The sequence below is a fragment of the Lonchura striata genome, unplaced genomic scaffold, assembly GCF_046129695.1.
Source record: "Lonchura striata isolate bLonStr1 unplaced genomic scaffold, bLonStr1.mat Scaffold_202, whole genome shotgun sequence".
NCBI classification, from domain to species: domain Eukaryota; kingdom Metazoa; phylum Chordata; class Aves; order Passeriformes; family Estrildidae; genus Lonchura; species Lonchura striata.
The window spans coordinates 80,280-89,305 of record NW_027461128.1 but is presented as its reverse complement, the minus strand read 5'-3'; the positions used below and the strand labels follow the sequence as shown (position 1 = coordinate 89,305).

The 9,026-nt window shown below is 62.2% G+C and overlaps 1 long non-coding RNA gene across 1 annotated transcript; it reads left to right on the top strand.

Annotated features, from left to right (window-relative positions):
* Positions 1–1,281: 1,281 nt before the first annotated feature.
* On the top strand, positions 1,282–3,253 carry LOC144248626 (uncharacterized). The gene is made up of 2 exons (XR_013341934.1): positions 1,282–1,736; positions 2,987–3,253. It is a non-coding gene; the product is annotated as an uncharacterized LOC144248626 (long non-coding RNA).
* The last annotated feature ends 5,773 nt before the right edge of the window (positions 3,254–9,026 follow it).

Sequence of the window (9,026 nt, the reverse complement as noted above, 5' to 3'; positions counted from 1 at the left end):
TTTTTTGTTTGTTTGTTTGTTGTTGTCGTTTGATGTATTTGGTTTGTAGAGCAGGAACTGTAGACAGAATCCTGCAGAAGTAATATGGAATTTGTCCTCCCAAAACCCGCCCGGCTTCCAACCACTTTCAGCACGTGGTCTTCCTTAGCAGCACATGGTTCCCCCACACTTGGGAGCCGGTGCACTCTACTTTTCTCTCCTCCTTTGCTGACAGATCCTGCTGAGGCTGAGGACAAAGCCCTACCCCTACACGGACAAGGCAGCAGACCTGGTTCGGGAAGCCAGCGTGCTCCAGGCTGCTCCAGGACTCTGATCAAACATCAGCATCCCCGTCTCTCACGTTGATGGTACGTGGTAACCCCTTAAGAACAGAATTCCACCTTTTCTAACCCTAAGCAGCAAACTGGGGACGGATAACTCTAGAAATCCTGTCATGTAAGGACCTCCAGGATTCAGCCCTCCATGTGTCCTTGGTATCAGAGGTTGGAATTGCAGAGTTGCCACTTTACCCCCAGACGTAATTTTTGATGTGGTTGTGCCACTTTAACAGTATTTGAAATCTCTCTTCGTGTTCTTGCAGCAGCATTTTCGAAGCACAATGGAAATGTAGCCCTTCTGCCGGGAGCGGTTCACAGATTCGTGGAATCCCAGAAGGGTTTGGATGGGAAGGCACCTTTTTTTAAAGCTCGTCCCGTTCCAGCCCCTGCCATGGGCAGGGACACCTTCCACCATGCCAGGGTGCTCTAAGCCCTGTCCAGCCTGGCCTTGGACACTTCCAGGGATCCGGGGGCAGCCACAGCTTCTGTGTGCAACCTGTGCTGAGGTGCCCTGAGGAAATGTGTGAGCCGGAGGGAGCCGGGGCCGGGCGGAGGGAGCCGAGCTGTGGGAGTGGGCGAATGGAGGCGGGAGCGGGCGGGACTAGGCGAGCGTGGGCGAAAGCGGCCGAAAGGGGCCGAGGAGGCGAGCGGAGCCGAGCTTTGCCGAGTTCAGCCGAGGCGAGCCGAGCTTTGCCGAAGAGGCGAATGGAGGCGAATGCGGCCGGAAATAGCCGAGCGTGGCCGAAAGTAGCCGAAGCTGGCCGAGGAGGCGAGTCCAGCCGAACGGAGCCGAGCTCTGCCGAGCGCAGCAGCCCGGGCGGGGCTGAGCCGGGGCGGAGCCGGGGCGCCGGGAGGATCCCCTCCTGTCCCTCTCTCTCCCGCTCCATGCCCCTGCCCGTGTTCAGTTACCTCTCTTTCCCCCGTTTCCGTGTCCCCCCCAAACCCGGCTCCTTCCTTTCCTGTCCTGTCCCTGCCCCGCTGCTCCGTTCCATTCCCCCTCTCGGTGGTGTGAGATGAGATTTGAGCCCTTTCTGACACCCACGCGTGCTCTTTGTGTTGTCAAATCCCGCGTGTGAGCCAGAAGCTCTCCCTGCCTATTTTGCAGGTGGATGTGCCATTCAAAGCCCTGGAGGCAGGGCTGAGCACCGGCGAGCCGCGCGTGGCTGCTCTGCACAGGGGGCGTGGCAGGAAACACTCGCTGAGTGCCGGAGGAGCGAACGGGAGCCTTGGCCCTGCCATCCTCTGGGATCTCCGGGGACACTGCAAGCACTGGCAAAGAGCCGAGAGCCATGGGAGCAGCGCTGAGCGAGGCTGTGTCCCAGCCAAGGAGTTCCTCCTGTGTCCCTTAAGAGGATACCCCAGGGCTGGTTTTCTGCATCAAGACTTCTGATCAGACCATCTGTAGACCTCTGGCTTAATGTAAATATTTATTTATATGTTTGTCTCTGACAGCAAAGCACGTATCTCCTGACTTCCCTGCTATTCAGTATCTGCTGAACTGGCTGTGCATTTTTCCTAAGCTAAGGAAAACCCTCCCTCTGATTCTGTAATTTCCAAAGGAGCAGCATTGAGTCACTTATGTTTTTCTTGTCTCCATAACTTTAGCTTGACTCGTGCTCAAGGACAGGAATGACTCAAGAACTGTATGTGGTGAATTGTTAGTTTGGCAGGGGTTTTTGCAAATTCAGGGCTAAAATGTGATGTAAGAAAAGGCTTTTATTGCAGCAGTTAGATTTTTGCAGCATGGCAGATTTTCAAGCCTCTAAGTAAATCACTTCATTCAGATTTAAACTCTCTTGAAATATGCTTGATATGTTTTGGGGTTTTTTTCATTGTTATGCTACTTTTCGTTTTGGTTTGATTTGGCTTTCTTTTTTGCCTGGCGTGGGAAAATTTTACAGCTCTCACTTTTTTCTTCTCCAGTTGAGTATAGTGTTACCTTCTTAATTCAAAAACCATTTGCTGTATGGAAAAAGCACCTTGCCTTTGTGAAGGGCCAGGTGGGAACTGTTTTAATGGCCAGTGGCACAGCCCTGTAGCACACAATTCCCAGGAAGTGGGGAGCCCTCTGCCAGGCAGAGCCACCTGGCCAGGTTCCTGCGGGTGCTGCTGCTGTACCCGGCTGATGAGGTGAGAAGCAGCTTGGCTTTATTGCCAAAATAAAACTCACCCGTTTTCCTATGAATCCCAGCAAAGTGGTCCCAAAGGCTCTGTCACTCAGTCTCTGCTTCCATTGGTGTGGAGAGGCTGGATCCCAGTTATCACCCCAGCAGTGCCCCTGCCTCCCTTTTCCCCACTTTTCTGTTCCAGTCGTGCGAAATATTCAGGCTTTGTTTTCTTCCCCCTGCGGTTCACTGCAGATCCCAGAAAACCCACAGGAGGGAAGATCATTCCTTGTGCTTCCACCTCCAGGTGAGAGAGGAGATGGTCACATCCTAGGAGCCTGATTTTGGAATGTTTTCTGGAATTGGCCCAGTGGCTTTTACTTCTGGGGTTCCTGGAGTCTGTCCGTGGCAGGTCCAGCCCGTGCTTCAACTGAGAGCCCTCAGTCCGCAGGGAAATGAACCTTTGGGGAAGTTCTTACAGCTCTGCTTAGTGCTTTATGAATGGTGATGATTTTCTGGAAGTAGGCTGTCCATTCTGACCCTTTTTCTTCCCTCTCCCTGCAGACTGTACCTGCTGAGAGGCTGAGGTGAGACCAGGATCTGTAAAATCCCTGACTCTCCGTGTTTTCCCGAGGCTGAAGCCGTGTTTGCTGTCAGTGACGACAGGGTGGGAGATGCTAAACACTGAAAACTTTGGGGTTTTTCCCCTGAACTCCCCAAGACTCTCTGCAGCTGTGCCCTGTCTATCTCTTGAAAGAGTTTCTGGATTTACAAAGGTTTTTACATTCTGCAATATTTATCTATAACTCGATTAAAAAGAATCCTACTGTATCAATGTGGTGTTGATTACTTTGTTTGAGTCGGTTAATTAAAGCGAATTGTTGGTAAGGGGTTTGAGCATCCCTTAGTTGGAGCTGGCAGCTCTTATTTAATTTCTCTTCATTCCTTTAATTTCTTTCAATTATTTCTTAAGCCATTACTGCAATTAGGATGCACGGTAAGGACAAGAGCATTTCTGCCCTGCTGGATTGGGAAATCCGAGCCCAATTCCTTGGAGAGATTGAGGGGATGGGGATCTGTGCCTCAAGCTGGGTTTTGACAGTGGGAATTTGGTGAGGAAGGAAGAGGAGAGATCCCACGGAAAGTGGCTGAGGCCAGTTCCGCTGGCTTTGGGTGCTCCTACCCCCGAGAAAATCATCCTGGCTGAAGGGAGCTGGAAGAAGCCAGGGGGCTGCGCCGGGGGCTGTGCAGGGACCCCAAACCCTGGTCAGGGGCGCTGGGCAGTGCCAGCTGCAGAGGAACGCTGCAGAGGGGCTGCGCTGGAGCCCCTCAGCTTCCATGCAGAGATGCTGGCACTGCGGGGCTTTCGGGACACTGCCGAGAGGCTCCGCTGCCAGAGCCGGGGAGTTCTCCCGTTCTTTTCTGTCGTGCTGGGCACCTGGCAAGTCCTTCGAGCCCCGCAGGCTGCCAGTGCCAGCGGAGCAGCTGGAATCACAGACGGTCACACAGAAACCGGGCTGGGAGAGCAAATGAGCTCTTCCATGTTGTTTTTCACAACGCGTTTTGGATTTATACCAGAATCTCTTCTCTCCCCTCAGACCCCGTACCCCTGACTTTTGAGTTTTCTCACAGAAATGTCTCGGCCTGCACCGGGAAAAAGAAAATTCCCTGGCACGGCGGGGAGCGGCGGGGTTTGGGGGTGCTGGGGCGGCACGGGGGTCCCCGCGCCCCGGCCGGTCTCGGTCAGCCCCGGGAAATCGCCGCCGCCGCCGGCTCGGCCCCGGCGCCGCCCCGGTGCTCCGGCCCGAGAGAGACCCCGACCCGCCCGCCGGGGCAGAGGCGGCACCGCCGGGAGCCGAAGCGGCAGCCCCGGGCCCATCCCGGCGGGCCGGGAGCGATGGCCCCGCCTCCATCCCGGGCGGGCCGGAGCCTCAGGGGCGGGCCGGGCCGGAGCCTCAGGGGCGGGGCCGGCGCTGGCTCAGGTGCGCGGGACCGCGGGGCACCTGCGTGGGGTGGGGCCGAGGTTATTTAAGTGCCGGGAATCGCTGCAGCCGCCATTTGCTCACTCGGAGCGCAGTGAGGGTGGTGGGTTCTGTGCGGGCTCCGCAGCTTCGCCCTTCTCTCCTTCCCCCTCTTTACTCTTCCTTCCTCCTGCTCCCATTCCTCTTCTTTTCCTGCCTTTCCCCCGTTTTCCTCTCCTCCCCAAAGCCGACTGCTTTCGCTCCCCTTTTGTGCCCCCTTCTACTCTTCCTTCCTTCTGCTCCTATTCCCCTTCTTTGTCTTCCTCCTTTTCCTTCTCGTCCCATTTCGGCCTCCCCTCCCGTCCCACCATCTACCCTTCCTTCCTTCTCTCCATATTTCTGTTTTTTCTCCCCTAAACCCACTCTCCCTCCTCCCCCAAATGCGACCCCCCCACTCGTCCCTCACCTGTCCCTGCCCCGCTGCTCCGTTCCATTCCCTCTCTCTTCCCTCCTCTGTCCCGTCCCTCTTTCCCCCTGCCGGTCTTTCCCTTCCCCGCCCGCTTTCCTCGCAGCCCGACCTCCCTCCCCACCTTCCCGCATGCTCCGCTCTGCTCCCCTGTTCTCGTTCCCCATTCCCCTTTTCCTTCTTTCCTCGCAGCCGCGGGGCTCGGGGCGCCGCAGAATAAAGCCCAGAGGGCCGGAGCCGGCGCCCCCCGCCCTCGCTGGGGTCCCCACACGGGGCCGGAGCCGCTCTGCGGGTCCCCCCATTGCAGTCTAATACACGGCGGGTGGGGGGGTTAGGAAGGGCCCCCTCCGGAGGAGGGGGTCCCGGGGGGGGGGGGGGGCCAGGGTGGGCCCCCTCCGGAGGAGGGGGTCCGGGGGAGGGGGGCGGGGTGGAGGGGGGGCCTTCCCCCCTCCAGCCCCGCCCCCTCTCCGGGACCCCCTTCTCCGGACCGGGACCCGGGGGGAGGAGTGGGGTGGGAGGGGGGGGGGGGGGTGGGGTGGGGTGGGGGGGGGGTGGGTGGGGGGGTGGGGGGGTGGGGGGGGGGGGGTGGGGGGGGGGGGGATAGCAGAGGGGGTCACGTCACTCTGCGCCGTGAACAGAAATAAAAAAACACACGACCGGCGGTCCCCTCCATCGCCCCCCCCCCCCCCCCCCCCCCCCCCCCCACCCACCCACCCCACCCACCCCACCCCCCCCACCCCACCCACCCCCCCCACCCCCCCACCCCCCCCCCACCCACCCCCCGGGTCCCGGTCCGGAGAAGGGGGTCCCGGAGAGGGGGCGGGGCTGGAGGGGGGAAGGCCCCCCCTCCACCCCGCCCCCCTCCCCCGGACCCCCTCCTCCGGAGGGGGCCCACCCTGGCCCCCCCCACCCCCGGGACCCCCTCCTCCGGAGGGGGCCCTTCCTAACCCCCCACCCTCCTCCCCCCAGGACCCCCTCCCGACCCCCAGCCCGACCCCCAGTGTGATGTCGGGAAAGCCGCACCGCGGCAGTGTCGGGCCGTGTATTAGACTGCAATGGGGGGACCCGCAGAGCGGCTCCGGCCCCGTGTGGGGACCCCAGCGAGGGCGGGGGGCGCCGGCTCCGGCCCTCTGGGCTTTATTCTGCGGCGCCCCGAGCCCCGCGGCTGCGAGGAAAGAAGGAAAAGGGGAATGGGGAACGAGAACAGGGGAGCAGAGCGGCAGTCGAGGGGAAGGGGACGAGGACAGGGGGCCGGTGGGGAGAGGTCGGGGTGTGCAGGGCAGCTGGGGAGGGGCCTGGGGGGAGAGCCGGGTGAAGGAAAAGAAAGATTGAAGGCAGCTTTGGGGAAGGAGGCGGAATGTGTGGAGGGGGAAAGGCATCACGGAAAGGCGGCAGGAGGAACCGGGAGCGCGTGGGGGGGAGCAGGGGGAGGGGGCACGGGGGAGCCCGGCTGGGGAGGGAAGGAACAGGGACACGATGGAGGGACAGGATAGTGTAGGGGTGAGTAGGGGAATAGAGAGGGAGGACAAGGAAAGGGGTGTAGGGGGGCCCGCCCGGGAGGGAGGGAGGGGAGGGCTAGGGGGGAGAGGGAGGGGGGGGGGTTTGGGGGGGGGGAGGGTGTAGGGGGTGGGGGAGGGGAGGAAAGGAGGGTAGATAGGAGAGGTACAGAGAAAAAGAAATACAAAAGAAAAGAAACGCGCAAGAAAAGCAAAAGAAACAGAGATATGGAGCCCGACCGGTCGTAACCTCCCGCTCCGAGCGCCCAGCACCAAATGGCTCCGCCGCGCTCGCCCCGCGGTTTAAATACCCGCGGCCCCGCCCCGCGCAGGCGCGCTGGGGCCCCGCGCACCTGTGCGCGCACCTGTGCTGGCCCCGCCCCCGGCCCCGCCCCCCGCCCGTAAATGGCGGCGGCTCCGCGCCCGCCCCGTGTTCTGTGTGGATGCTCGGACGGACTGCGGCGGGACCGGCGCTCGGAGCTCCGTGCGGGGATCGGATCGGGGCAGCTCCCGGCCTGCGCGGCGTCCGAGGCGCTCAGCTGAGATCGGGATCGGGATTTGGGTCCTGGGCCCGCCGGTGTCTGCTGGGGGAGCCGGGCAGAGCCGCTCCTTCCTCGGCGGGCAGGGAGGGGGTGCCGGGGCCGGCGGATCGAGGCGGGATCGCGGCTGGGATCCGGACCGGCAGCGCCGCGGCCGGGAGGAGCCGCTCCGGGACGGGCGCCGCCGCTCCAGCTGCGGCCGGCCCGGGGCTCGGGTCCCGCCGGGGCTCGGGTCCCGTTCTCGCTGTGGCCGCGGGGAGCTGGGGCTGCGTCGGGGCCGGGACCCCATCGGCACCGCCGCTCCCGCAGCGCCGCCTCCGGCCCCGCGGGCGGACACGGAGCCGCCCCGCAGCCCCCGCGGGATGCCGAGCCCCCCCGCCCCGGTAGCCCCGTGGCCACCGCGCTCCCCTGCGAGCAGCAGCGCCCGCCTCCCCCGCCCCGTGTCCGCATCCCCGGGGGAGCCCCGCCGGACGAGCGGGGCTGCGGCGCCGCGGCCGGGAGCGGCCGCTCCGCCGGGGCCGCTGCTCCCGCTCCGGCTGTGCCCGGTGCGGGGCTGGAGGCGCCGGAGCCCCCGAAGGGCAGAGAGCACCTCCTGTCCTTGGCTCTGCGGGGCGGGAGCTGCCGTGCCCTGCCCGTGGCTCGCAGCGTGCCGAACGCACGTCCCGGCACGGGCACCGGCGCACGGGACAGCGCTGGCACGGACACGGCTGAAGGGCTGCCCGCGGCTCCTCGGCCAGGGGCTGCTCCCCACAGGCACGCAGGGATGCTTCAGCCCGGACAGCCGACAGCGACAGCCGACAGGGACCCCAGGGAACGGCTGGCATTACCTGGGAATGGAGGCACGGGCCGTTTGCAGAGGGGCTCTGACGGCAATCCCTGTTGCCGACCTCCCCGAGCTCCCACACAGCTGCCAGGTATGTTCCAGCCACCCCAAATCTCCTCCCTCTTTTCCAGCCTGAGGCCATCATTCACCAGCAGCATTTCAGCCAAGGCAATCTTCCTTCACGGGTACTAAATGCCAAGCAAGAGCCTCGGAGATGCCTTGAAATCAGAGGTTCGAGTGCGATGATGTTCGGAGATTTCCAGGGAGCCAGCTGGAGGTGCAGAAGGGATGGAAAACTCTCACAGGTGGGTCCCACTGGAGGTGTGCTGCAGGCAGGGATGTGCATCCCTTTCCTGAGGAAAACGGACATGCCGAGGCTCTGAAAGGAGCTGAGCTTCTGCAGGAGAGATGTTCTGCCTCAGCACAGGCCGGGAGCACATCCAGCCACCGCCTTGTCCTGCTTTAAAACATTAACTGGAGCCTGAGCTCCGGGTGGGGAGGGAGCTGAGAGCCGGAGGGGCAGGAGCAGGGATGGGAGATGAGGCTGCTGGAATGTCACCTGGAGCAGCTGAACATGTTCTGTCCCTGCAGGAGCCAAAGCAGATCCCTCCTGGCCAGGCTGGATGGGAGATGAGGCTGCTGGAATGTCATTGGAGCAGCCAGGAGCCAAAGCAGATCCCTCCTGGCCGGGCTGGATGGGAGATGAGGCTGCTGGAATGTCATTGGAGCAGCCAGGAGCCAAAGCAGATCCCTCCTGGCCGGGCTGGATGGGAGATGAGGCTGCTGGAATGTCACCTGGAGCAGCCAGGAGCCAAAGCAGATCCCTCCTGGCCGGGCTGGATGGGAGATGAGGCTGCTGGAGTGTCATTGGAGCAGCCAGGAGCCAAAGCAGATCCCTCCTGGCCGGGCTGGATGGGAGATGAGGCTGCTGGAATGTCACCTGGAGCAGCCAGGAGCCAAAGCAGATCCCTCCTGGCCGGGCTGGATGGGAGATGAGGCTGCTGGAATGTCACCTGGAGCAGCCAGGAGCCAAAGCAGATCCCTCCTGGCCGGGCTGGAGGGCAGCTGCTGGATCTGCTGTGGGGGAAAACTCCCTGCCCCTGCCAGGAGCGCTGGCTCTGCTCTTCCTCCAGCTCCTGAGCAGTGTCAGGGCCACCGTGAGGGAGTTCAAACCCAAAAAATCCCCACAGCCCACGGAGTGAATGATCCCAGCAGAGAAACGCAGCATTGAAATAAAAATCTTACAGCTCTGTCAAAAAGGCTGTGACATCGCTGCAACGGGATTGCCAGGAACCTTCTGGTTTGCTCTCGGAATGCTC